Genomic DNA, 26,369 nt, shown 5'->3' with positions numbered 1-26,369 from the left:
TCCCTTAACAACTTGTACAGAGTTCTTTATGTTGTTTGTTATGATAGCAGTGATGTTTTATCATGATCTTTCAACTTTTCTACAGTACTGTGCAGTCATGAATAGCTATGAAAGGATTTTATGTAATGATAGTGAACTTCCTCAATTGCTCTAAGACATGGAGCTGAATAATATGTGCTGAAATAGCTTTACTTACTGGCAAATTATGTTTGAGATTTGTGAGGAAAAAATTGAATGTCCCTTTGCTATAGATACTTAATTTTTAAAGGAGACTATTTCTTAGGCAAAAGCTTAGGAATTAGGCTAAAGAAGTCCACATTGCTTCAAAATTTCTCCTTAAACCGCACAAGAATTTCTCTTTCTAAATGCAAATATATCAATTATTGGACCCCTTTACCAGGACATTGCTTGTCAGTGTTTGCTTGGGTATAGGCTAATGGGGAAAGCACTTTACCATTTCTTTCCAGTTAGACACAGTTAAGTCTTGATCTGAGGAGAGCTAACTACCAACTAACTGAAAGAGCTGGTTTATTTAAAAAAATATATATTCTCAAAGTCTGTTTCCTCAGTGTTCCATGTAATTTTTAGCATGTCACATCACCAAGAACCACAGAGAGAGGTTATTGTCCATCTTTGAAGGGAATAGCTGCCTTTGGGTACAGCTCAGGTGTGATTTAGCCTTGTTTGAGCTCATTACTGGCATGGCCATAGGCACAGATAGATTTTCTTTCTCTCCAGCTGTTAATGTGTCCTTTTCATCATGTCCTTCAGTTTTGTAATTTTGTCCATTTTCTGAGTTCATCTTCTTTTTTTGCAGGGAGATTTGATTTTGTTCTCCTCAGTCTTTGTAGGATATTATTATGTGTTGGCATTGGCGAGACTCCCTTCTAATTTTTTATCACTTGTGAAATTGGTATCTGGTTTGTTTTACTTGATGAGATGCTTAAAATACTGAAGTTAGGTTGAAGTCATCTACAGTTCTTACCTAACCCTTCACATTTTTGTTCAAAAATGTAATAGACTTTTTGTCTGATCATTTCTCTGCAGTGGTGAGGAAATGTACAGATAATGAGAAAACAGGAAGTCTGTTCTTTTCCATGGGTCTGCATGGTTTGAAGTAATAAGTCATATAGCCTGAAAGATTTAATGTTTGAGTCTCTGTGCCTGTAGTAGGGAACTCAAATGTTCCTCCCAGATCCCTCACAAGGACTGAAGCTGTTCTATATTAGTCTGTAATTTTGCTGTTCTATCGACTTGTCTGGTTTCATCTTCTTTCTCTGTTTTGACATGAAGCGAGATTTGAAGGCTGCTCAGACAGTCTGTGGAGGTGAAGCATTCTCTGTATTGTACATCATGGCTTGCCAGGTGCTGGATGTTATACTAATTTTCTGACTTTCCAAGGGGTTTACACTCATAAAATGTGAGTTGTACAGTGCATTTTAGATGCTGGTCTATTTGTCATAATTAAGCACCAGGCTTTCTGCTGCAAATGTTTATCTAAAAAGAATATGTTTATGTCAACTATGTGGCAAATTCTGGATACATATTCCTGAACTTGTATGCAAGCAGAACCATTTATTATCAGCTATCACTGAAATGAGTCCTGAGCTTGCCTTGTCTGTTGGTGTCAATTCAGGTGAGTGAATTCACGTGGTAAATAGTAATAAGTATAATAAAACAGAAGCAGCAGTAACCTAACAGCACACTTGATGTGTCAAACAGAGCATTTTTATGGCCAAACAAGCATTTAATTTTTGTAATAACAGATGATTTGTGAAGCTGATGCTTCTTTAAAAGGAAGAGATGAGTAGATTTGTGACAAGCTGTATTTGATGTCTGGCTACAAAAAGCCATGTTTTTCTTTGTTGCTATTACAGTGCCAACAGGAGGGAAGAGATTACTGTCTTTTGTTAGAGCTGGTTGCAAATTGTACTCCTGTTATGCTCAGAAAAAACCCATTCCTCTAGAGCCTTAATGTTTCATTAAATTATACTGGGTTTTGATGGGAAGGAAGGACAATGGGGAACACTTCTTTAAAAACTCTAAAAGGTTGTGTCTCAACATTTATGAAGAAGTTTGGGTGTTCTGTATTCAAAAAAGCAAAGAGTTACTTTTTTGAGATTTGAGATGCTTAATAGGGACTTGCAGTGGGGTTTTTGGTTGTTTTTTTGTTGTGTGTGTTTTTTTTTTTTGCTTGAATACTGAGTTTTCTAGTTATCTTTAAGAAAGAGTTTTGATACTTCTCAAAGGGGACAAGGTGGAAAAAAAGCTGACTTTCCAAGAGATCTGCAGAGTAATTTATGTTAATCCCCTTTATACAATATGATATTAAGGTAATAAGGTTGCAGATAACGTGTCACATTCTCATTTGATGCAAACAAGCATTGCATAATGTATTCTCCAGGTTACAGATTCATTCCAAGCCTGAAGCTTAGAAAATTGGATAAGTTTCCTGTTTTCTAAATTCTTTTTGATCTTGACCGTGGGCATATTTCAGCAGCAATAAATGATTATTCAGTTTGATTTTGTTAACTTGTATGCTGGGATACTTTAGTTCTTGCTTCTGAGCCACTGGGTTTCAATTTTACTTCCCCTGTTAACCCTTCTGGGGAGGGGTGACACAGAGAGTTTAAAATCCAGCTCAAAGCCAAATGGAATATTTGTGGCAAAATCATGTTTCTGATCTTCTGATGCCCTTTATGGGTATAAAGAAATCCTATATTACAGGACAAATCTGCTATTCCTGTATAGAAGTTCTGCCTTCTGAATGATGCACAAGATAATGGAGCAGAGTCTGTTTTCTTTTTAAGAAAATTATGAACAGAACAAGGGCTAGATAAATAAGATTTATATATGCAGTTATATGCATATATAACTGCAGGTTAATAATCTGCATTTCATTTTTTTTATGTGGGCAAATTTTCCCTGAATTTTCAGTTGGTGCAGAGACAAATGGAGTATCTGCACAGCTCAGAACACCATTGAAAAGAAATACAGTAGAAATAGCTGATAAAATGGGTCTATAAGGAAAAAAAAAACATAGCAATGTTGTAGGGAAGAAAAAAGTTATTCTTTTTCAGGGGAACCAAATTGCTTTACTTTGCTTTTCCTTTATCAGAGGAACATGTGGAGTGACAGATGAATAAGATGAGAATGAACAGAGTACCTGTGTTGTTTGAGGAACCCATGCAGGCACAGCAGCCAAGCCTTTTTGGTATGGGAAAAAGCACATTTCCTCTGTAAGCAAGGTTTCCAGTTGGCCTCAGAAATTCTCACTCAAATGGAGCAGAAGGTGGGACTTGGAGGGTCAGGGGAACAGACTTGCAGAAGCAGAAGGTCCTGTTGACTGTTTAACAGCACAAGCCCCTGTTTGTATCTCGTTTGACACACAGAGCTGTGCAAAGCCCTTCCTTTGGTTCAGGAAGGCAGAAACTTCATCCACTCCCTTGAATTACTGACAGCATCCTTCCACTGCAGTTTCTGCTGTTGCTTTGAGCCAGAGCCAGTGTTTGCAGTGTTCCTCTCCAGCTTTACCCTGCTCTGTTACGGGCAGGTAATCCTGCAGAACTGGAAGCTCCTCTCAGTGACCTCTCAGTCACAAGCACTTGTATGAGAATTTCATACTTTGAAAATAAAGCAGTAGACAAAGTATAAAAGATATAGAAGTCAGATACATTAAAAGCTGACCTAACTGTTCTTGTCACTCTCTGTATGTGCTCACTTTCAGTATAGGAAAGATTGTTCTAGAAAAATACTTTTATTTTTTTTTTCAATTAATATATTTTAAACTCAAGAGAGAGGTTACTGGTTTTTTGGCATAGAAAACAAATACATACAGACCAAAGTGCTAGGATAAGTAGTCCAAGGAACATTAATCACCTAACATTTGTTGTCCTGATTTCCCTTAACACAGCAATTTTCTCTGAAGAGATCCATCCAGTATGATGATACTGCATCAAAGTAATTAATTATTTTTCCTATTTTTAACTCCTACTTCTGTTTGGAGAGGGTTTTCTAGTCCTAGGAACCAAAGTAGTCAATATGGTATAAGTGAAATGACTTGCAGGTGGGTATGAGACTGATTGATTGGAAAAACACTGTAGCCTAGTTCTTAATTTGTTATCAAAATTAAAGTAGTAATAAGATTAGAGATCGAACCAGGCTCCAGTATAGTTTGTTATGTCCAATAGCAGGGCTGGATGGTGTGCTGTAGAAGATAGGAGTGCAGTTCAAAAGGTACAGACACCTTAGGGAAAGGATTGGAGAGAAATGCAGTGCAGTTGAAACAGGGACAAATGTAAAGTTGTGTGATAGAGATTGGAGAGAAACAAGCTGGGCAACGTCTGTGTGGGAGCCTAGAACTCTAGAGTGGTAACATCACAATAATGTCTGTCTGAAAAAAAATCTAGACAAATATTTATCAGAAATAATGTGAGCATTATTCAGTTTCTGGGGGAAAAAGTGTGTTTGTTGTCCTCTAGTCCTTCTTTCCAGGTCTTATTCTTATGAATGTCTGACTGAAATATTTTCAGCTTACAGTTACCTGTGAATACACTTCAGCACTGTGGGCAAGCCCACAGAAGAGATGGAAATATATATTCCTAATTATGTTTTAATACCTATTGCATTGCTGGAACAATGGGAATATTTACAATTTAGTGATATTAGTAGATTGTTGGGTTTTTTTCATTGTTGTTAGCATGTACTTGAAAATACAAAAGTAATCACTTAAACAGGATGAAGATATATACTTCCTACTTTTACTGAGAGTGTTCTAATCAAATTTTTGAACCTTGCATTGAGACCCAAGTTTCAACCATTTTAGGCATTCTCCCTTCACTATTCACCTATGAAAGCTTTCATTTTAACATAGTGTAACACTTCTTTTTGATCCAGATTTTTTAAAAAATTTGTTTTTAAACATGTTAGTGGAATGACAAGATTAAAAGCACTTTGAATTGCTTTTAGTTTGGCAGTACAGTGAAAGCACCAATGGCCTAGAAGTTGCTTCAGAGATTAGAATAACATTGTTAGCTTGAAAAAATTCTTCAATTTTTCAAGTGGTTTTGAATCAATCTGTCTACTTTTGATAAAGCCACCCTTCACCAGCCCCTGTCAGATTGTCAGTGCTGATAGTGTAGAGCCAGATATCCCCCTGTATTGTGCTGCCCCTGTATCTCCATCCTCATCAGCATTGACTTTTTCTGGAGAAGCCATATCTCACAGACAACACAACTCCTGCTGTGTTTTGTGTTTTTAACAGATATGTCTTGGATTACACCAGCAGCACAGACTCCTCTCATTTGTCACCTGCACTGTGCTGTTCTTTCTGCTGGGTCACAAAAGGCAAAACGTGACTTTAAGTCCCTGTGCTGCTACCTCTCTTTTGCTACCTCCTTTTCTGCTGCTTCAACATTGCTGTCTGAGAACTTTGGAGAGCTCTGAATCCCTGCAGCAACACCAGTAAAAGTAAACAGGAAAAACTGCCAAGCAGGGAAGCTGAACCTTTTCATGTCCTACCTTGAATTAACAGTAAGTGAAGATACATGGGTTCAAGGAATAAGCAGAGCTGCACAGCAGTACTGGAAACAAAGAATATAGCATGCACAGAGTAGTAATTAATCAGCAACTGGAATACCTTACATTGCTAGACTTTTAATTGAACAGCAGCAGCAAAACCCAAATAGATTCCCCTGTACTGCCGGAGGAGGGGGGAAATCTGCATGAAGAAAGCAGATGCTGGAAAGGGAGGGATTCTTAATTGCCCTTACTGTGCTTTAATATACTTAAACTGTGTTTTTAACCATAAGTTTTCCCCTTGCATAGTTTTTGTTTTGGGTTTTTTTGGTTTTTTTTGTTGTTGTTGTTTTTTTTTTTTTTTGTTTTTTTTTTTAAGATAGGGAATTTTCCAGTCTGAGGAAGGAGATGGCCTTGAAGTGGTGCATAGTGTAAAAGTGGCAATGTCTCTATGTGGAAAGGTAGATAGCACTGCAATACTTCAGGAAAGTATAAATATTGTATCCGTGCAGGGTAGTAGGGCTGGAGGGAATTTTTTGGAGGGACATTTTTGTTATGACACCTTATGGATGATGTTTGACTGAGCAAAATACTTCCATGTGAGATGTTTCATTTTTGTGCTGCACTCTTTCTGTTATGATATTTATCTCAGGTGTTGCTAATATCACATGTGCTAGCAAACCAACAGGATCCCAAACCCTATTTTTGGAGATTTGCTGAAAGAAGCCCTGTACCTGCAGAGAGCTGCAATTCAGACATGCATGTTATCTGCCCATTTTCTCTCCTTTACTATTTAAACCAGTCTTTCTACTTATCTGTTTATTCATATTTTTCAGATCAGTTTGTGTTGAAATTCTTTACTTTATCATTGACATCTCTGGCACTGGTTACTCTGCAAATATTTTCATTGCTCTTTGCACTGTGTTAATATTACACCTCCTTGAGAGCTGTGATGGCAAATATATTCCTGGTAGTAGAAACATGCAATTTTGTGGTCTCTTCTTATGGTGTTCCACACAAAGAACAGTGCAATCTTTGGCTCAAGATTTTTAGTAGTTGAATATCTTCTTCTATTTATTTTCCACTTTGAAAAATATGCAGATGACATCATGGTATTAAAGTATGTAACTCTAACACAACAATTCACTTCAAATTTAGATTCTTTATTGCTTCAGAGTAATTTTTGGTGTTACTCTTGATACAGGCATTTTGAAAGACTACTCTGTAAAAATCATATCTGACTTCTGTTATGATACAGCAATTAACTGTAATAAACCTTTCTTTTTGTACTAACAGTATATGATATACTTATTGGTTTCTTACCCCTAAATGTATTCTTTAATGTGTATTAGATTTGAATGAGGCTTGGGTTTTGCTGGTTTTCCCCTTAAAAATATGTTTAATCATTGGCTGTCTCAGTATCCTCAGATATCAGGATATTGCTGGACTAGCTCCTAAATTTCAAGCGTAAATGTAATATTGGATCTCAAACTGCTTTGATATGTAGGAAGTGCACAACATGGTGCCTTTTGTTTGTTTTGTACACCAATGGAATGGAATCTTAAGCCCAAATTTAAGTTATTGAGGGATTGTAAGCACTTCATTTTATAGCTAGACAACTGAAACCCATGCAATGCGACCACAAGGATGAGATCGCAAAATGGACTAAAATTTTCTCAGATTTTTTTTTTTAAAGCTTTATCTTTTAATACTATTACATTGGTTTATCTATCACTGACTCCTTTACTGTCCCATTGCTTACCCAGCTTCAGATCTTAAATTCTCCCTCTTTGTAGATGCTGGAACTTAACTGCAATTTGAAAGTTCTTAAACTCCTCTGGATTGAGATGAGATAATTCTTTATATGCACAAATACACTCAGGAAAAATTTAGAGGATTTGGTTTGTTTTGAAACTTAGTAACAGACTTAGTATTTATATTTAGTTTGCTGGCATGTTTATGCAAATTTTAAGAGAAAAGCTGAACTGCGTCTTTTGTTGTTGCACAGTTTCAGCATGTAAATTGGTATTTAAAGAAAAAATCAACATGGTGAGGGGATCAGAACACTTTATTTTCTCAGACTGGTATTTCAAATACTAACCCAGTTTCACACATCAATCTGACAGCTGATAAATGCCATTTCAATTGTAACATTTTTTGGTTTTGTTTTCATTTGGGCTGAAATAGTTTGTGTGCATCTTATTTGTTGCAAGTAGAAATTATAATAAATGAAGCCCCAGCTAAACCGATTGCTGTACAATTCTAAGGAATAAAAAAGAAAAATATAAATTTTGTGACACATTGGCAAAAGCACAAATATTTTAAACTGTGATGATCTATAGTAATGGAGAATGCTATCCTAGGATATAAGGGGCTGCATAAATTGTAGTAAATTTACTGCAATTTTTTTCAATTTGCACAAGTTCTGGAAGTGTTGCTTAAAATAAACATTGGACTGTTTTAGCACTCCAAAATATGTGGTTCTCTGTCCCTGTTGGAATAACTTTACAGTAAACAAAGAACATAACTGCATCAAAAACATCCCAGCTTCAAAAAAGTGTCTTAATGGTTTCAGTGCTGTCTTATTTTCTCTAATTACTGTCATTTCTATATTGATCAGAGAGGATTAATTATTTACTAGTGCAGAAATGTACTTTCTAAGTAATTCTTCAGATTAAGTATTTATATAGATTCTGACATGCATTCTGTTGCTTAATATGGTATATTTAATGTTAATTAACCCCTTGCATCTTGTATACTTGAGATGTGTACAAAGATTGGCATATGGTGATCTCATCAAATGTGTAGTAAAGGTCAGTAAAGGCAGTTACAAAGTGTGTCTGGGGAATGTATGTTCACCAGTGCTTCCTTTGCCAAGGTTAGAGCAGTTTGAGGAGAAAACTTTTTAGATCTTTTAATAACACATTTCCAGCATCTTGAAACATGGATGCCTGTCCCAGAACTGCAGTTGTGATGAATTAGTAATGTGGTCGTTTATATTGATTACAAACCAGTGGATGCAGATCTTGTCTTCCTTAAAAAGGAGAGAAGCAATATGCAATGTATTTCTAGATATTTTAGGAAATAAAATTAAATTTGATACCTTCAGGCTCCACATCAAACACCAGTATGTCAGGAAGAAGTTGGAAGTATGAAATCTCTGTTGGAAGAAGAAATCTTTGCATGCAGTTCTTGCACACAGTCCAATGGCATGGGCCATTGATGTGTGTTCTCTGCACATTAAATACCTGCCATTGAACCATTGATGTAAAAAATACAAAATTATTAATTAAGTCTCCCAGTGAGGCATTTCAGGTCATCAGAGAAGCTTTGAAGTTAAGAATTTGGAAGAGACAGGGACTCGTGTTCACAATGAAGACCAGTACTTAGCAGAAGTATTTACATGCCTTTAATTATAGAATACCAGACTATATATTATTAGATGATATTAGATACCTCAAGGATCATCTGGTCCAATGTTTCTTGGCAAAAGCAGGGTCCAGACAAGATGCAGAGTGACTTTCCCTTCCAAGTGTCTGCTTCCCCCTTCGGTTTGCCATCATGGGCAAACTTCATCAGGGTACATTTGATCCCATCATCCACATCATGGATGATGAAAACATTAAATTGTGTTGCTCTGAATGTCACTCTCTGAGCACCCTGCTTTGAGGAGTGATTTTCCATCACACTCTGGGCATGGTTGGTCCATTCCTCACCCATCACTTGACCTCCTGTGCAGACCATAACACCTCAGATTCTCTAGGATGAGGCTATGGGACTCTGTGTTAAAAGCTGTGGAGATATCCAGGTAGACAGTGGCCATTAATTCTTCCCAGCACATTTGAAAGTGTGCAGAATTATACATACCCCACTCTGCATGATGGCTGTGTGTCAGAGAATGTTAAAATGGAGCCAAATGGGGAAAAATTTCATGAAGGAAACATGAAATACGTACACAGGATGTATCTTTTCTGAAAACTGTGGCATTGAGAAGTTTTGAGAGTTTGTAGAATCACTGAAAGGGTGGGGCAATGATTTTACCAATTCTAAATTTTACCTGTGATACTTGCAGGGATTGGAATGCACACCAGCTATGAGACAAACATTTCAGCTGCTATTCTGTCTTACAGTAATGTTCAGTAACTTGTGTGCAATCTATTCCTTCTGAACCTTATCCTCTGCTTATATTATGTGCATAAATGCCTTCTTTAAGCAGGGGTACTATCTTGACTGCCAGCTATAGTTCTTGTGGTGTAGACTTTGGTGGGTAAAGAGGCAACTCTTCAGCCCTTTTAGACATGTCAGCTTTTAACAGCACTGACATTTTCAGAAATATTGTAATCTTGTCTGCAGTATATCATAGATTTTTTTTTTTTATCTCATTGCAGCAATAACAATAGATTGAAGATTTCTGCCTCAAAAGTTAAGGTTGTATATTGCTGTGTGTTTCATTGTGGAATTCTAAACATGGTACTCAAATCTACAACCAACAGTAGATTCAGGTGCAGCTCTGACTGTATTTATGAAGAATAGAAAGATGCCAGAAAAGTATCACAGGAGACTTAGGAATGTCCTTATCATGAAAGCAGGAATGCTGATACATATTTCTTATTAGCTCCTTTAATGGTAGTGACCACCATATTGCAATATGATCATCTCCACAGCAGTCCAGATGGCAGTGACTTTGCTAAGCAGATGTTTCAGAGCTATATATATATTTTTTTATTAATATTATTTCTGTGTGTTACTAAGTAAAATACATCAGTGTACTGTTTGACACCTTCTTAAATTGTTTACATTTTTGATTATTATTTTCCTGTCCAAAAGTGATTACACTTTTCCTATCCTCTTCTCACAATAGGTTTTAACACCTGCCATATCCTGTTTTCAGTCCCAATTAATATATGTAGTGAATGCTTTATTGTAAGGATAAAATGTACAGAAATGAAAGGAAAAAAGGCATTTGGACAGAGCCATAGATCTCGTCAGAAACTGCCTTCAAGACCTTGGGCAAGACACAAAACTGCCCTTCCTTTTTTATTAAGTGAGGGAGAGTGTGAATAAAGGAATTACTTTATTCATAGATGTACTGAAATAACAAAATGAAAGCAATGGAACTACTGTAGTGGGACTATAATAAAGATTAGAGTGTGTTATTCTGATGTTTTTAGAATTTAAGGGTTTTAAGTTTATGGTTCTGATTCCTTTTATTTTTTTGGTGTAATTTGGGATTTGAGTGTTGAGTGCTTATGGTCAGGGTAGAAATTTAAACACTCGGTGCTGAGTGGAGCCCTGTGAGCTGCTTCAACTTGCAGTGCTGGGGTTTGCTGGAAGACAAGCAGAACAATGGGGGATTATTTAAGAAGGTGACATAACTTCAGAAGGCTCAGCAACAGATATTTTGGCTGCTGTCGTGATGTCAGAACAGTAATTCAGTATCTGCTTGGTTGATAGTGGGGGCAGCTGTCTCTGCTTCCCACTTCTTGCTGAAGAAGGAGCTCTAAGTGTATGTGTGTGTAGACTGCAGGGACTGTGCTTTTTTTAAAGGTTGCTTTATTGTCCTAGAGGTTACTCCTGGACTGTAGCTACAGTTATAGCAGAGACGAGTAGAAAACTAACAGCATAGTACAAGCCTGTAAATCTCCTCCAGCAGTAAATGACTGTGTCTAATAACTAAAGATCAGCTACTGAAGGATAGGAGTATCTCTTCCTTTTTAACTGCAGTTTCACTTTGTTCATTTTTCCTTAAATACATTCTGGTTGCAGCATGGCTATCTGCCATCTCTGTCTCAGAGATCTTCTCTGATGTTCTCCAGAGTGCTTTGTTCTTATTATATCATTCCTTTTACTGAAAGTTCAGTGTGTGTGAAGGGAGAAAGGGAAACCCATTCCAGGGAGCTCAGTGAGTCCTCCCAACAGGACTCAGCAAGCCACTGGCATCATGCAGGCTCTGCTGTTTCAGAGCTACAAGAGCACTCACAGCAAATGCATGATGATAAATATCCTCTGAAATATCTCCAGTTATACTACTGAGTAATAAATCATTGTTCCTTTAAGTAGACCATTTGTAGTTTTTTTTTATGAAATAGGTTTTCTTACTGCATGTGAGTTTATGCTATTATTAAATGTTCACAGGAGATATGCCTATGCATTATAAAACTGGATGAAATAAATTCAGGGAATTACATTAGAAAAAATTGAATGGAGTAAGTAGTATTAAATATAGAGAAACATTACAAGTTTAATGTTTTCTGAATGTATTAAAAACAATTATAGTGTTGCAGCTGAGAATGAAATTACATCTGATCTGTTAATTTTGTAATACTAAGAAGAAAAACGCAAAATTTTGTATAAAATTTCCATTTACTTGAAGCTTATTTTAAATTAATTTTTTTTTAATATCCCTGTGTGTATAGACTAGCATGGGAAGAGGCCAACATTATGAAGAAATAATACTTTTAGGTATTATTCAGACAGGTATATTTGTGAGTAGCTCTGTCTAGGGATGGGGTCTCTACAAGTCCTGGTTGCAGCTGAACAGAACCAGCAGGTCACTCCTGCCAGGCCAGTTCTGCAAGGTTTGCTGGTCACTGTGCCATGAGTGCCATGTTAGCCAAACCTGCTCCTCCAGCCACATGTGATCCTTCTGGTGTTCAAGGGCACATGGATTCCTCCTGCTGATTACAAAATCAGTTTGGTAAGAGCAGCATGGCATGTTTCTGTACATCTGAGGGCAGCACTAGTTTCATATGAAAACAAAAATGAAAAGTTTACCTCCTACTTGTAATTCTCATGTCACTAGATTGTATGAAAAGCAAATTAAATGCTACCTTTTGGCCTCTCTGCAACTTCAAAGGCAAAGATTTTTCTGGGTTAGGGTGAGTTCTTCCTAGGTAAACACAGAACAGCTCAAAGAATGCCTGCAGGTCTTTGAAAAGAACAGCCAAACTTCAGCTTTTTCAAGCTGCCTGTTCATCACACACTACTTGCTGCTCACCATAGCCTTGTTTTTTTTCCCAATTCCATGCAGTTTCATTTGTATACTCCATAAATAGTACAAAAGTAATATCATGTAGTCCCTACATAGGATAAGTGTGAAAATATAGGCGAATGTTTATACTCACTAGCATCTAAAAAAATACTTTGAGGAGTATTTAAAAAGATATTTAAACTTGAATTTATTTCACTTAGGAGTTTGAGGAAATAGTTTGCTAATGGATTTTCAAATTGCTAAAAATAATAAAGACCTCAGCTGAAGAGAACAGATTGGAAAATAAGTGAAATAGAGTATCCAATTTATTGTCATAATGGAACTATTAAAAAGTGCTTCTAAGTTTTCATTGTGTGTTTTCTGGAAAGTAAATTAAATAGGTCTAAATTTTGAAAGCAGCTTTGTTTTTTTTTTTTTTTTTTTCTAAATTCAATTTTAGCAATAGTATTATTGTAAGGTAGCTGTGCCACATGCATACATGCTTATTTTAGATGCTGTATCCAGAGTCTATTGCTCTGATGAGGTAGGGTGAAAAAACTTGCTGCAGACTATTGGGAAGGGTGAAAAAAATCCCAGCAAAACTGCCCTAAACCCCAAAGTATTCAGAAGTTGTATAGATTATTTTCTATGTTATATTTATCCTATCATCTGTGTCCTTTGGAATTCTTTTGTCACTGTTCTTCACCAAGACCTAGTCTGGCTGAAGGAATGAGCCAACAGAAATCTGACAAAAATCAGTGAGGACAAATGAGTTCTCTGTATGTGATGGACTAACCTCTGGTAGATGTGCACAGCAGAACAAGATGTGCTGGTCAGAAATGTTAACAGGGAGGCTACGATGGAATATAAGGAAAATATCTTTACTCTGAAGGTAACTAAGCATTGCAACAGGTTTTCAAGGAGCTTGTGGATTCTCACTCATTAGAAGTTAGAGATGTGCTCAAGCAAATTCCTGAGCAACCTCTTGAAGTTCAAAGCTGTCCCTGTTTAAGTAGGAGTTTTGACTTCCCAACATTAATGATTCGGTCTCAAAATTCAGAGTTCCAGTTGCATTTTTGTAGCATTAGCTGCATCTCTGTTTTGCCCAGAAATCTATCAGTTTATTTTCACAGATTACATATGTGCTCAGTGTGACTCTAATTACTTTTATAAACCATCAGATTCCTTTCTTGTCCATAGGTTACGTGGAGCAGCTAAATCAAAGGAATGAATTTGACCTTTTTTTTTTTTTTCACCCCTATCATTATGCTGTTATTACCTGTTGAGCATTTGCATGTGTCCTTTTTCATGAGGCTCCAGTTATTGCATCTTTATCCATTGTTCTGGGAGTTCTGGGAAATGAGCACAGGAGCTGGAGAGGCAACAGCTCTGCTTATTCAGGGAACTTTTCTGCTGTGTTTAGAAAGTCCCCTGAAAGAAAGAGGCAAGCTCTGCATCAGTACTTGAGTGCAGACTTGTGTGCAGGAGGATCACAGTGGTGTTAGAACGACCTGTGCTGCTGAGCAATAAATAGCTGCTGTGTTTTGCAGGCACTGATGGTTTGTGGGTTTTTCTTTCTGCCTCTTCAGCTGTTTGGCTGCGTTCCCAAACAAGCAGAGCTGAGTAGTGGTGTCGGGATGTGTGGATCACTGAGGCCAGGCTTTTGTAACAAAGACAAGAAATGGTGTGTTTTAAGCAGCTCTCAGCAGCAAAGGACAGTGCCTGCAAGTCTGTCTCCTTGAAAGAAAGGAGAAAAAATTCAGGGGAAAGAAGAGACAATGAGCAGCACAGCAAATGTGAAATTGTGGAGTGAATGCTTCTGAAGGAGGGAGATGCTGAGTGGAGGGGTGCAGGTCCTGGGCTGTAGGTAAACAACTGTGTGCCTTGTAATTGCAGTAATTGGGCACAGCTGTGAGGAGCAGGTGAGCAGCAGTGACAGCAATGAGCCAGGGAGTGCCCAGGGCACTGACCAACCACCAAAGGGAGCAGAGGGCTCACAGGTGCACTGCATGAGCAATCAGGGGTATGAAAGGCTGGGCTGAAGGGCAAGAAGGGCAAATGCTTGCAGCTTTCTGAAGTGGTGTGATGTTACTCTGCATGGGTTCTGAAACTGTATGGTGACACTCTGTGTGTTGTGGCCGTCTCAACTGCAACATGTGCTGTGACACTGGAGGAGAAGGAGGCTGTAAAACGTGTAGATCAGTATTTCGCAAACAGGTAAATTTTACAGTGATCAAATATATTTTGAGTAGATCTGGGCATGGACTGGCTTAAAAGTAAGTAGTAGTAAATCAAAATAGTATTTGATTTTACAACTGGAAAACACTGGGAAAATGAATAATTCCTTTGAAAATAGGTTTGTAATTTCTTTAACCAGTCTATCTTGTCTTCTTCCTAAGCAAGTAATGAAGTATTACCAAATATATGTCCAGCCACTAAACTTTTTTGAAGTGACTAGTACAGTCTGGTTTTTGAAATTTTTTTTACATAACTCTTCAGCAATTTCTTGGTTTATTTATTTTGGTTTTGAATAGTACACATTAGGAAGCCATGACTCCGGTTTTATAAATTTGCTTTTTGTATAAAAAGTTTTTTATGACAAAAGAGAGGCCAGCTTTTCATTAATGATACTTTCCTAGCTGGTTTATATGTAACTTCGGTTGAGTTAAGAGATGTGAACAGTGAATCTTGGATCCTAATGAAATTATTTGACTAATGCAATGTTTATCTTAGCTACACTTTCTGCTGAATTTATTTATGGACTTATACATTTATTTGGATCTTATTCATGCAAAGAAACCTTCAGATGAGGGTTCAGAATTAAGTCAGTGAGAGTCCTCATGTGCATATATATATTTTTAAGAGGTGTAGAATTATCACAGTGCCTGTTCTATGTTCCTAAAGGAGCATTTAAGGCTACAGGTAGTGTCTGGATTTCATGGGAGTTCTCATTTCAGGGTTCCTGATTTCATCTGTCTGATGATGCTTTGTTTTGCAAAGGGTACCCTGGTGCTGTGCAGCCAGGACCTGTCTGTATGCTCAGCAGCAGTGCTGGACATGCCCAGGGTGGCTCTTGCAGGGCTGTGAAGCAGCAGATGCTCTGTGCCCGTGGGTGTGCAGGCAGCTGTCCTGGTGCACAGCCAGCTGTGCTGGGGCTGAGGGGACAGCAGTGACAGTGGCCTTCAGGTCCCTGTGTGGTGGCACCAGCCTGGCTGCCAGCTCCCGGCCGCTGTTAGGGATGCCTGTAACAGTGCTGGGGTCAGGAGTACAGCTCTGCGGGTCTGGCTGGCTGAAATTGAATCTCACCTGTAAAATGGGTCTAAAACAGTCTAAATAAGCTCAAAAGAAGCTTGGAGGACTTTCAGCTCAGCACATGGGTGTTTTGGGAAACTTCCTTCCAGTGTGAAGGAACTACTTGGATGTTTGCTGTTTCCAAGTAGGTGGTACAGAATTCTGCTTTGTTTTCAGTTATGTATGCAGCTCCTGGGATCATTATAAAGTGCTTACCTATTAAAAATATATGCCTGAATTCTTTTTTTGGACCCAGTTTTGGATCATAAAAAATTTGAATTTCAGTCACGTGTAGTGAGAGAATTTGACTTCTAGATTCACTCGCCGAGTAAAAAAGACTTGGTCCAGGCTTTTCAAAAGGGGGAAAAATTCTTTTGAGTAGTGTAAATAAAATTTAGGTATCCTGGGTGCTTTCAAAAACATACCCTTGTACAGTGACTGACTTGAAACTGTGGACAGTATTTTCAACTGTTGGCATAATGTCAATTGGCATTATAGGTTTCAAAAAAATGTTAATCTGGGTTGCTGCCTGTGCTTATGGGGTAGGTTGTATTTTGCATAGTGTTTTTAAGTGTACCTTTAATAGGAATACTGATAGTTTATCTGAATTACTCAAATATGAAACCAAGTACAAAAACTGTTCTAAAATATCAAATTAAAAAAAAACAAACAAAACCCAAACAAGATAAATCAGTGATTTTGACACATAGCATTTTGTTAGGATATTATGCTAAACCACCAAGTTTGAACTGAGTATCACTTCCCTGCAGACATCCACTTCTATTATGGACTGATACAATTGTCTGACATTTCATTAAATGTTGGTTGGTATTAGTTTATTGCTTTTATTTCATGAGGAGTAATTCAATTTCTGGGAAGTGAATTTTAAAAATATTTTGCATAAAAATGTTGCTATTACTGGAAGAAGCCATAATTATTGGAATGTGAAGCTGAAAGATGTCCATTATGTAATTATTCCATTAAAACCAAGGGCAGGCCTGACTATTTACTTGCCTTTTAAACCCTAGTTAGAATAAAATGTATTAATTCATTCAGATGCCTTGACATTCATTTACCATTAAGGTCAACAAGTCCTTTGCATCATGCAGAATATATATCCTTGAAGATTTAGGGCAGGCTGGGAACTTTTAATTGTATTTCTAAGGCAAATTTTACTTTTTTTTTTCCCCAGTGTTGTGGGATTTTTCTTCTCGTTGTTTCTAACCAAACATAAAGAACATAATTCATGAATGGATAACATGCTGAAATGTGGGATCTTAACCCCACTAATTCAGTGGCTGGGTGTTAGATGAAATAACTGCACCTCTTACTCTGCGACCTTGAATAAATCACAAACCTTGCACAGTTCCTGCTTTTTCAAATCTTTTTTACATGAAAACTCTTGATGAGAAGGGAAAGAGGGCTGTATGCTAAAATGCTGGGTTGTCATTAGAAATTGTAGGTATGTCATGTAAACAGCCTGCCTCTAAAAATGCTGATTGAAATCAGTCCTGCCATCTTCTCAGGGCAGATGAGAACAGGAATGAATTTCACTAGCTTGCATTTACAGCTTGCTCTTAACCACAGCAGCTCATCATGGGCTGCAATAACCTGAGAACTGAGTAAATAGTTTCACACTTAGCTGATGAGAGCTTCGTGCTTCTGAGAGTGGAAGTTGCCAGCAGATCATGTACTAATTAGTTTAGAACTCACTGCAGTGGGAGCAAGCAGAGGCATTATCTGTAGGCTGGATCCAGCCCTGGAACAGTTTAGTCTGTTCCAGTCTTCAAACCTGTGAATGGTCTGGGTGGAGATGCTGCAGACTTGCAAATCTCGAATGCCTAAATCTACAGGCAGCAAACTGAGGAAGAGGTGACAGCATCAAAGCAGTAAATGAATAAATATGAATACTAATATAACCTAATTATATTTTGTTGTTCAAAACCTTCCCTGAATACTGGTAATGGAAAGGCAGAATGCTAGGTCAGGAACTAGCTAGCTATTTTTAGGAACACTGATATAGATTTTTCTTCATCCCTTTCTCAGAAAGCCAACACTAGCACAGTGTTCCCGAAATCCAGAGATCTTTCAGGGTTAAGATTTCAATGTTGGTGGTGGATCAATGAAAGTTAGGTCATGGCCTAACACAAATGACACTTTCAGGAGCTCTGCCTTTGAACAGAAGAAAAAATTTTCGATTCATCCTCATGTAACTGCCATGAAATAATGCAGTAAAACAATTTAAGAGCTATTTGTACTTGGAGCGACTCAGTAAATCAGACTTCACAAGAGCAAACTGATTAGATGAATCACTGACTCTACAGATGCATCGGAATAGAATGTCATGTGATTTTATTTTTAAAATGAGAACATTTAAATGAACATGTGCAGACCTAATCCTGAATAACAACCTCTGTGCAGTTCAGCAGCTTTCCACGTGAATGTTTTTCAGACAGTGGGTAATTCTCCAAGTACTGTGCCCTTAATTTGAGGGGATACTCAGGGGTCTCATGCTGTGGGTTTTGGAGAGGCTGACAGCCTCTGTAATCCGTGCCAGCAGAGGATGCAGAAACACTTGCCTGCTGTGGCTGAAGTGCAGGGTTTAGCTGTGTGTAATCAGCAGTCCTGTTCATGCAGGTAACCTCTCTGTAGGTGTGATGCTTTGTTAAAATTGAACTGTAAGCTCTCCCAGACTGACCAAAGTTAATTGCTCTGTGCAACAGTGCCATTGCTTACCATGAGGTAAGCACATACTGATGAATCAGCAGTTGAAATCAAGACTAGACTGATGAGCAGCAGTCTTGGAAAGCTCAGCAGTGAGGACAGTCTCTGGGACAGATTCTGATCTCCGGGATATGCAGAGTGTGAAGATAGATAACTGAGAGATACAAAAAAGGAAACCAGGGCTTCTGCATTGTCTGGAGAAGATAGCATGCCAGCTGGTTAAGAGAAGCCAAGAAAATATTCCCTTTTTGGTTTGCTGAAAAGAATTTAAGAATCTGAGTTTTTCTTGGTCTGGTTTGTTTTTTTTTCCCCACCCGTCTCTTTTATTATAGTATAGCTTTGTTTCATGTATTCTGATTTAATTTCTTTTTTTTTTTTTTTTTTTTTTTTCTTGAGCTAGAGGGTGAGATTTGTGGGCAAGTGGGGTTTACTGGCTGCGTTGGTTGCTTTGCTTTGTTTCTAACTGAATTACAGAGGGATTTGGCAGAGCTATTTTGAAACTCTGTAAACTGGGTCCTCAACTGAGGCCATGCTAGTCAGCACACCTTCCAGGGCATGTCCAAAGGATATCAGGGATAGATTTCATTTCATGTGGCTAAAAGCTAGACTGATAGAAGCCAAAAAAAGGCAAGATGACATTCCTGTTGCAGATGGTAACTAAAAAGGCTGTCTGATGTGCAGCAAGATGCTAGGTTCTGTGCTTGAACCCAATGGGTCACAGTGCAAATGTCTATTCCGCTCTGTTAGCTTGGTTTGTTGATGATTTTTGAAGTAAATATTTGGCAGAGTACCTGTAGTAATTAACAGTGGACTGTTCTTGGAATTCATCTTTTGTTTTGTTCAATAAAAAAATATTTACTGTTTCATCAACACAATTTTATTCTACCCAGCTGAAAATGTATGAACAGCAGCCACTTCACAAACCCAAACCAGATGCGTATAAGACATTCTGCTTTTCAATGTATGGTAATTCAAATGTTCTTCCTGGAAAAATTACTTTATTGAAACTAATCAGAGGAAAAAAAAATGTTTACACAGGCAACATCATATGCTCTTTAAAAGACATAAATGACAATGAATGCTAGAGAGTGTTGTCATAAAAATAATAAATATATAATTTCTTTTAAGATTTACAGTTCACCACCATTAGAGTGAGTTATTTCAAGACTGTACTTCTTGAAAAAGAAGTTTCTTAAAATACTTTTTTTTTTTTTTTAATAGAAGGGAAGAAATAGTATGGAGGCAGGTCTTGTAATAGAAAAACTTTGCCTCACAAAGCATTACAAAGTACATAAGCTTGACTATGTTAAATGAGCATAGGTAGGCTTAAAGTATTTTGAGTTAAATAAACTATTTTTTCATAGTGATTTCCTTACAGTACTCTGCATCATAGTTATTATTTTGGCAAGTTACTTTACCAGGTGCTTCCAAATAGAATGGTGGCAAAACCTTATGTTGTACAAGTATCCTAAAGTGGTTTTTGGGACATAAAGGACAAGAGGTACTCCTGGGCACACTTACACAGGGCATCTGTCTCTGTCCAAGAGCACTTTGGTTTGAACCTTTTTGTTGGAGGATGTGTGGGTTTTTTGTATTTTTAACACAGTTTGTCATTATAATAAAATTGAATTTAAAAAAAAGTCAGACCTGAAGACAGGTTGGAATCTGAAGTTCTGTGTTGCCTTTTTGGCCTCTGCTTGCCCTCACTTGCTGCACACCTAAGCCAGGTCAAGTATTTTAAAGAGGTAATATGAAATAGCATTATTTATGATGAGAATTCTCATGCTTGCTTTCTTCAAAAGGTGAGTGATAGGATATCTCTTCAGGATATTTTCTTCTTGACATATTTAATTTCAATTTCTTATTGAAGACACAGGTCCTTGGAGGTTTTCTAGGCTTCTCAACACAAAGCCTTGAGCAACTCAATCTAAATTCAGCGTTTGACCCAGCTTTGAGAAGGATGCTGCACTAGCTAACCTCCCAAGGTCCCTTCCAACTTGGACTCTGTAACTTTGTGATTTGGAGTGAGAAATAGCTGATTCATTACATTTGCACTTTATAAACTGCTGACTACATCTGAGTCTTGTGTTTTGGGTGTACATCCTCATTTGTGAAAACTTTGGTGAAAATGAAATTTGAGACAGTCGATGTAGAATGGTTCAAGTACTTGGTTATTTTCTGGCTCTGCTGTAAACAATGTGTGTTCCATCTAGTGGATCACTTTCTTTCTCTGTGGCTTACTTGTATTTCTGTTAAGGTTAATAATTTTAACCTTTATTTTGTTTTAGATTACTTTTTTTTCAGGACAAGGTTTGTGTCTGTGTACTCTCTTGAAGAAAGGGAAAAAAAAGCCCCAGACAACTATTTTTATTGTGATTTCGTATTACTTGTGCTGGGGGTTGCCAGAAGCCACTGTCAGTGCCGTGCCTGTTCAAAAGTCGTCCTGTTGAAGCAAAGGGGGTGCTTTTGCAAAACTTCTCTTCAAAAATAGGTTGCACTTTCTTCTCCCCCACCCCTGCTTTGTGGGGTCTTTTCTATGCCTTTGGGGTGGCAGAAGTTTAGTTTTGAGTTTGGAGAGACAGACGTCTCTGTAAAAGATGTGTTCAAAGATGTTATTCTATCTTTACCATTTTGAAGGCTTTCCATGGAAGTGGGGCAGGCAAAGTGAAGATGAAGAAGGCAGAAAAATGATGGTATTTATATTCATGCTTTTCGGAATGACTTGGGCTGAATAGAGGAATTTTTTCTCTTTGTTTTCCATTACTTCTATAGTTCTGTAGTGTATCAGTCATGAGGCCAAAGAGCTGTTGTGATACAGAGATTTATTCAAGATGCTTTTTCCCCACTGAATATCTAATGAAACTTGCATCTAGTGGAATAAAACTCTGTAGTGCTAACCTAGGGGAGGTTTGCATCTTTTGCTTAAACTGGAACAAGTCGAGAATCTTAACTGCTATCAACAGTGTTTTATAAGCTTTGCTTGAATATGACACTTTAGATGACAGTAAATAAACACAGAATATTCTATCTGCGACAAACAGTGGATCTTAAAATGTTCCATATCATTAAAAAGATTTAAGATCAGTGACTAATGTGCTGAAGCCTTTAACATCCCATGTTTATTGCTGGGTTTGAAAATAATGAAGTAGCTCTACTGTTTCTTCCAGTACCTCTGTCAAAGTGAACTCGCAGCTGTTGAAATACCAATGTCGCCAGGGTTACCCAGAGCTCCAGGGGGAGGGAGCTGCTGTATGTTGGAGTTTTAAGATACTTGCTGAAGCACAGAATAATTTCTTAGTCTTTTTCATGTTATAGCCTCTCCCCAGATACAACTGAGATGAGATGCCAAAGTTGTTTACCAGCAATCCACCCCATAAATCTTTCACCAAACAACTGATACATTTATAAACAAGCAACACCGAGTGCATCTACGTAGCCGCATGCATGCATACATATACAGGACTGCAGTTTGATTTAAAACCAGGTGAATGATGAGATTATCCGATTAATGACGTCATTTTATCAAGCACATAATCATCAGAAGTTATCCCTGGTGGCACCTGCCTGATTCCATAAACAATCAGACACAGATAGGAGCACTCACCAGCCTTACATTTTTTCACTGCTGCCAACAACCCATGCATATTATTAGCTCTGGCTCTGTCCTGGTGAAACTAAACATTGTTTGTGCATGTACAGACTCCTGTACACCATAATTATATGAGGAAGAGACTCGGTAATGAACATAAAACCATGAAGTATATCTGCAAAATTAGACACCCAGTTCAGAATGGGATTGGGAAATTCATGTGTATCAACAAGCCCAGATCAGAGCAGTGTAGAAATAGTGGAATTAAAAGCTGAGGAGGGGGTGAAGTTTATAAGTCCTTTTGTGGGTCTGCAGGAAAAAAAAAGGGGTATGTGGGGCAGTTGTTTGTTTTGTTGTTATTTTTCTCAAAATCATTGCTATGTCTTAACTATGAACACTACTAAAAGCCTGGATGATTGCAATGAATGCATATCTAATTCTTCAGCCATAAAGCCTTTATTGAAAGCCATTGGTAAGGCAACTTGAATAACAATCAGAGAAGAAGGTTGCCTTAGTGGTTCTGTAATTTGTGACCCTTTACACGGTGTGTTTTTCCTTAAAACTCAGGAGACAAATTTCCTGGGAGTAAATCTCAATTTCCTGCATTTTGTGAAGCAGTCTGCATAGCTCTGATGCTAGACAAATAATATCAAATATAGCTCACAGCAATATGGAGTATATTAACATCTACAAAGTGGTACTTCTAACTGTTCTTGGTTTTAGGGCAGATTCTGTCCTGGTTTTTACTATACTCTGATTTTTAGGATAGCTCAGAACACTAAACCCTCAGCCCTTGAAAGTTCTCCCTATGTAAAATGTGTCCCAGATATGAAAATTGAAAAAATTACAGATCCTCAGATTTCTTCTGGCATTTCAAGGAATGTTCAAAATACACAGCTTTTGAAATAATGCCATAATCTGAATTGCTTCCTGATGTGCTCCCAGTGTGTTCATCTAATTCTGTGAAGAGATGGGAGGGTCCCACTTTCTACATTCTGCTTCCAGTGCTGAAGAGGGAGGGGAGGGAAGGGAATAGACGAGATGGTTGCTGGAGTTATAAGCTCTGTGTGGGTGGACAGAGGGTGGGGCTTCAGTTCTTAATTACAATTCATTAAAAATTAAGCTTTACCCTGAGAGACAGATAGATGTGAAGTGCTGAATCCTTCCTGAATCCTAAAATAGGGCAGCAAAAACTTGCACACAAAAGCAAAATCTTCGTAGGAGTGAAGTTCAGTTTTTTCCCAAAATGTCATGAACATGGCTGCAGCTGTTGGAAGTCTGAATTTCAGCCAAAGTTTTATAAATGTACAGGCTCTCAGCTGTTTGCCTGGCTGTTCACTTTCCTCAGAAGTCTCACATCTGTTTGGTAGTTCTGTGATGAAATGAGAGCCTGGGAAAGTCAGCAGAAGTGGTTACACTGCACTGCTGCACGTGGAAGGGCACTGCAGTCTCTGAACGTGTCAAGTGAGGTTTCTCAGACCCACGGCCTCATGATGCATCTGCAGTTGTGCTGGCATGGAAAAATGCAGCATCAGTCATCTATTTATTTATAACAATCATTAGCAGCACTAATTGGTCGTGTTACGATGATTATGGATACAGTACATGGATCTGGGGATATGTATTTGTTTCTTGAAGCATCCCAAATATCGGCTCTATTCAGATATTGATCAAATAGTGTGGAACAGATCTGTGGGCTTGGCTGATACCAGCTGAGACTTGATCCAGCCGTAGTGGATGTCTGAAAGTCCTGATTTGCTTCCACACTGGCTTTTGGGGATTCTGTAAGTTTTTCATTTCTCATAGTCAGTTCAGGTGTGGTACAGATCTCAGTACTCAAAAGCCACTTCCTTCTGACTGGAGCTTTGATATACCACAGAAACATGCCAAGATTTTCAGCAATGTCCATATCTCGTGTGTGCTCAGAGATAAGCCTGCAAGCCTTATGATGAAGTGTGTGGCTGGGTGTGCTGCTGCCTTTGTTTGATGCTGAACTCCAGCAGCTTATCTGCACCAACAAGATGAGCAGAACTGATGTGCTCTGTGTCTTGCTTTGCTATCAAGTTGCCACCTCAAACAAACTGCGTGCAGCGTGTGCGCAAGTGGGAAGTTGGGTAATAAAGACTCAAGGTGTTTGTTCTGTCTTTGAAGTCCTTGTCATCTAGTGGGAAGAGAATTAGCTAGCAGAAAGTATCATCTTGCATGTTTGACATTACTAAGGCAGTAGCATAAGAAAATACATAAATCTTCTGAATAACCATGAAGCATACTCAACTGGAGAAAACAGCAAGAAAATAGAGTAGCTGGCAAATGGAGTGATACAAGCTGCCAAAAGGGATGTGAAACATTAATTCTACCATCTCAGGACTGATTTTTTTTTTGAGTTATATTTATTTTTAGAGCCACCAGATGCTAACCTTATTGCTTATGCAAACTAGATAGTCTGAAAATTGTTCTAGTTTGTTCTAGCTCACTCCAACCTCCAGTGCCCCACAGAGGCTGTTGCAGCAAAAATGAGATCAGCTTTGAGGAAAGAAATTCTGACTCTCTTCTTCTCTTGGATGTGGGTGTATGTCTTTCTTATATGTGCCAGTGCCTCTTCAAGGGGGCTGGCATGGGATCTGTTTAAATCACCCTTTCATTTATGAAGATTTTCCCTATGCAAAAATGGCTAATTCAGCCTAACCATGAAGCCAAAGATTTCCACTTTCTCTGCATGGTAGAGAACTTCTGATGGTGTGCTTTCCCCTGCCCCCAAGTTTTCCATGCTTTTGCTCAGATTTTAATTAGGTCCAAACCATCACACATTTTTTCACTGCTTTTTAGAGCAGTCAGTCTAAATTTACTGTTGGCAAAAACAAATTGAAAGCTGAAGCAATGTAAAAATAACTCCTTTAAAGAAAAAAATCCCAGATTCAAAATTAATTTTCTTGTAATTTCAATCTGAATGAGTACTTCCAAACCAGGCTTAGATGTTAGGTTAGATGCTGGGGACTTTCCCCTTTTTAGGAAGTGATGTCATTAACCTTGGTTTAATATTGGTCTAATTGGAGAAGAAGCACTGGTATGCTTATACCTCAGTTTAAAGCAGATTAAGTAAAAGTTTCAACTGATTTGTGAAATGAATGGATAAAATATGTAAATAAATACTGGATTATTAACTACATATCTGCTATTTACAAACCTAAAGTACCCCACTGTTTAATGAGTACTTCTTCAGCCTTGAGTTCATCCAAGTTACATCCCAGCTATGTAAAAGGTCGTCTTACACAGAGATATCTGGTGATTTTTTTGTAATTCTCAGTGTTTTTCCTGAAGGGACCTGTTAGCTGTTTGTGTGAGCAGGTTTTTGTTGTGCTTTCATGATATCCTGAATTTTCAGCATTTTTTTGTTAGTTGTCTTTTTCACTTTCCTTTTCCTGCCTCTTATCTTTTGACCCTTTTACAACCTGCTAGCCTATGTAATTTATATTTGGAAAAATTATGGTTTAGCACCTGATTGATTGATTTATTCTTCCTTTTTTTTTTTTTTTTTACTCAGGCACTTATTTTACTTTCTTTTGTGGTATCCTTGGTCAGAACTTGCACCAATAAAGCAATCTTTGCCCTGGGAAGATTTACTTGGGAGAGCAGTAGGGTAGATTGTAAAGGAAATGATCTTTGTGTTTTCTTAGGAGTGGCTAAGAAACAAATATATCTCACTGTGAGCAGAGAGTTGTGTCTTGGCTCTCCCAATTGAGCACTGGATTTGAACCTCAAAAAACTGGGTGAACTATTTGTGTCAAGAACCATGTTTGAATCCACTCTACCCATTATTTAAAGCCTCAGATATTTAAGTATATATGTACCTGTTGGTGTGTCCTGGGCAGCATTGCATGAGAATAATTTAAAAAGCAACATGACTGGAGAAACAAAGTCAAAAGTTATCCATTCATTGGAAGAGGAGGGAGCAAAATACTGTAAAGAGTATTCCTGCCTGGATTTCTTTCCACAAACCTGAAATGGGATGCTGTTAGAAGTGTTGATTGGTGATAGGGTTCATCTCCTGTGAACTTCTGACAATGATTACTGAAGCATTTTGAAACTAGCTTATCTGATTTATCAGCTGATTTTTTTTCTTGGTCTTTTCCACCCTTCCAAGAGTAGCAGTTGTGCTTTCCAGAGGATATTACTAGGATTTTTGCTGCTGCTGCCAAAGATCTTCTGGCACAAAATCACTGTCTGAGTCAGCTTTGTAACATGACAAATTCAGAGGCAGCTGCAGTAGTGATAAGTTTG

The 26,369-nt window shown here is 37.9% G+C and overlaps 1 protein-coding gene and 1 long non-coding RNA gene across 4 annotated transcripts in view; one reads left to right on the top strand and one right to left on the bottom strand.

Moving 5' to 3' along the window:
* The window catches only part of NRG3 (neuregulin 3), a 392,904-nt gene that overhangs the window by 150,888 nt on the left and 215,647 nt on the right, over nucleotides 1-26,369 (top strand). The window lies entirely within an intron of this gene.
* LOC140684433 (uncharacterized) lies at nucleotides 7,199-24,900 on the bottom strand. The gene is made up of 2 exons (XR_012056686.1): nucleotides 22,107-24,900; nucleotides 7,199-22,062 (listed from the first exon to the last, which is right to left on the bottom strand). It is a non-coding gene; the product is annotated as an uncharacterized lncRNA (long non-coding RNA).

This window comes from Taeniopygia guttata, chromosome 6 (assembly GCF_048771995.1).
Source record: "Taeniopygia guttata chromosome 6, bTaeGut7.mat, whole genome shotgun sequence".
Taxonomy (NCBI): Eukaryota; Metazoa; Chordata; class Aves; order Passeriformes; family Estrildidae; genus Taeniopygia; species Taeniopygia guttata.
This window is presented reverse-complemented; position numbering and strand designations above follow the sequence as displayed.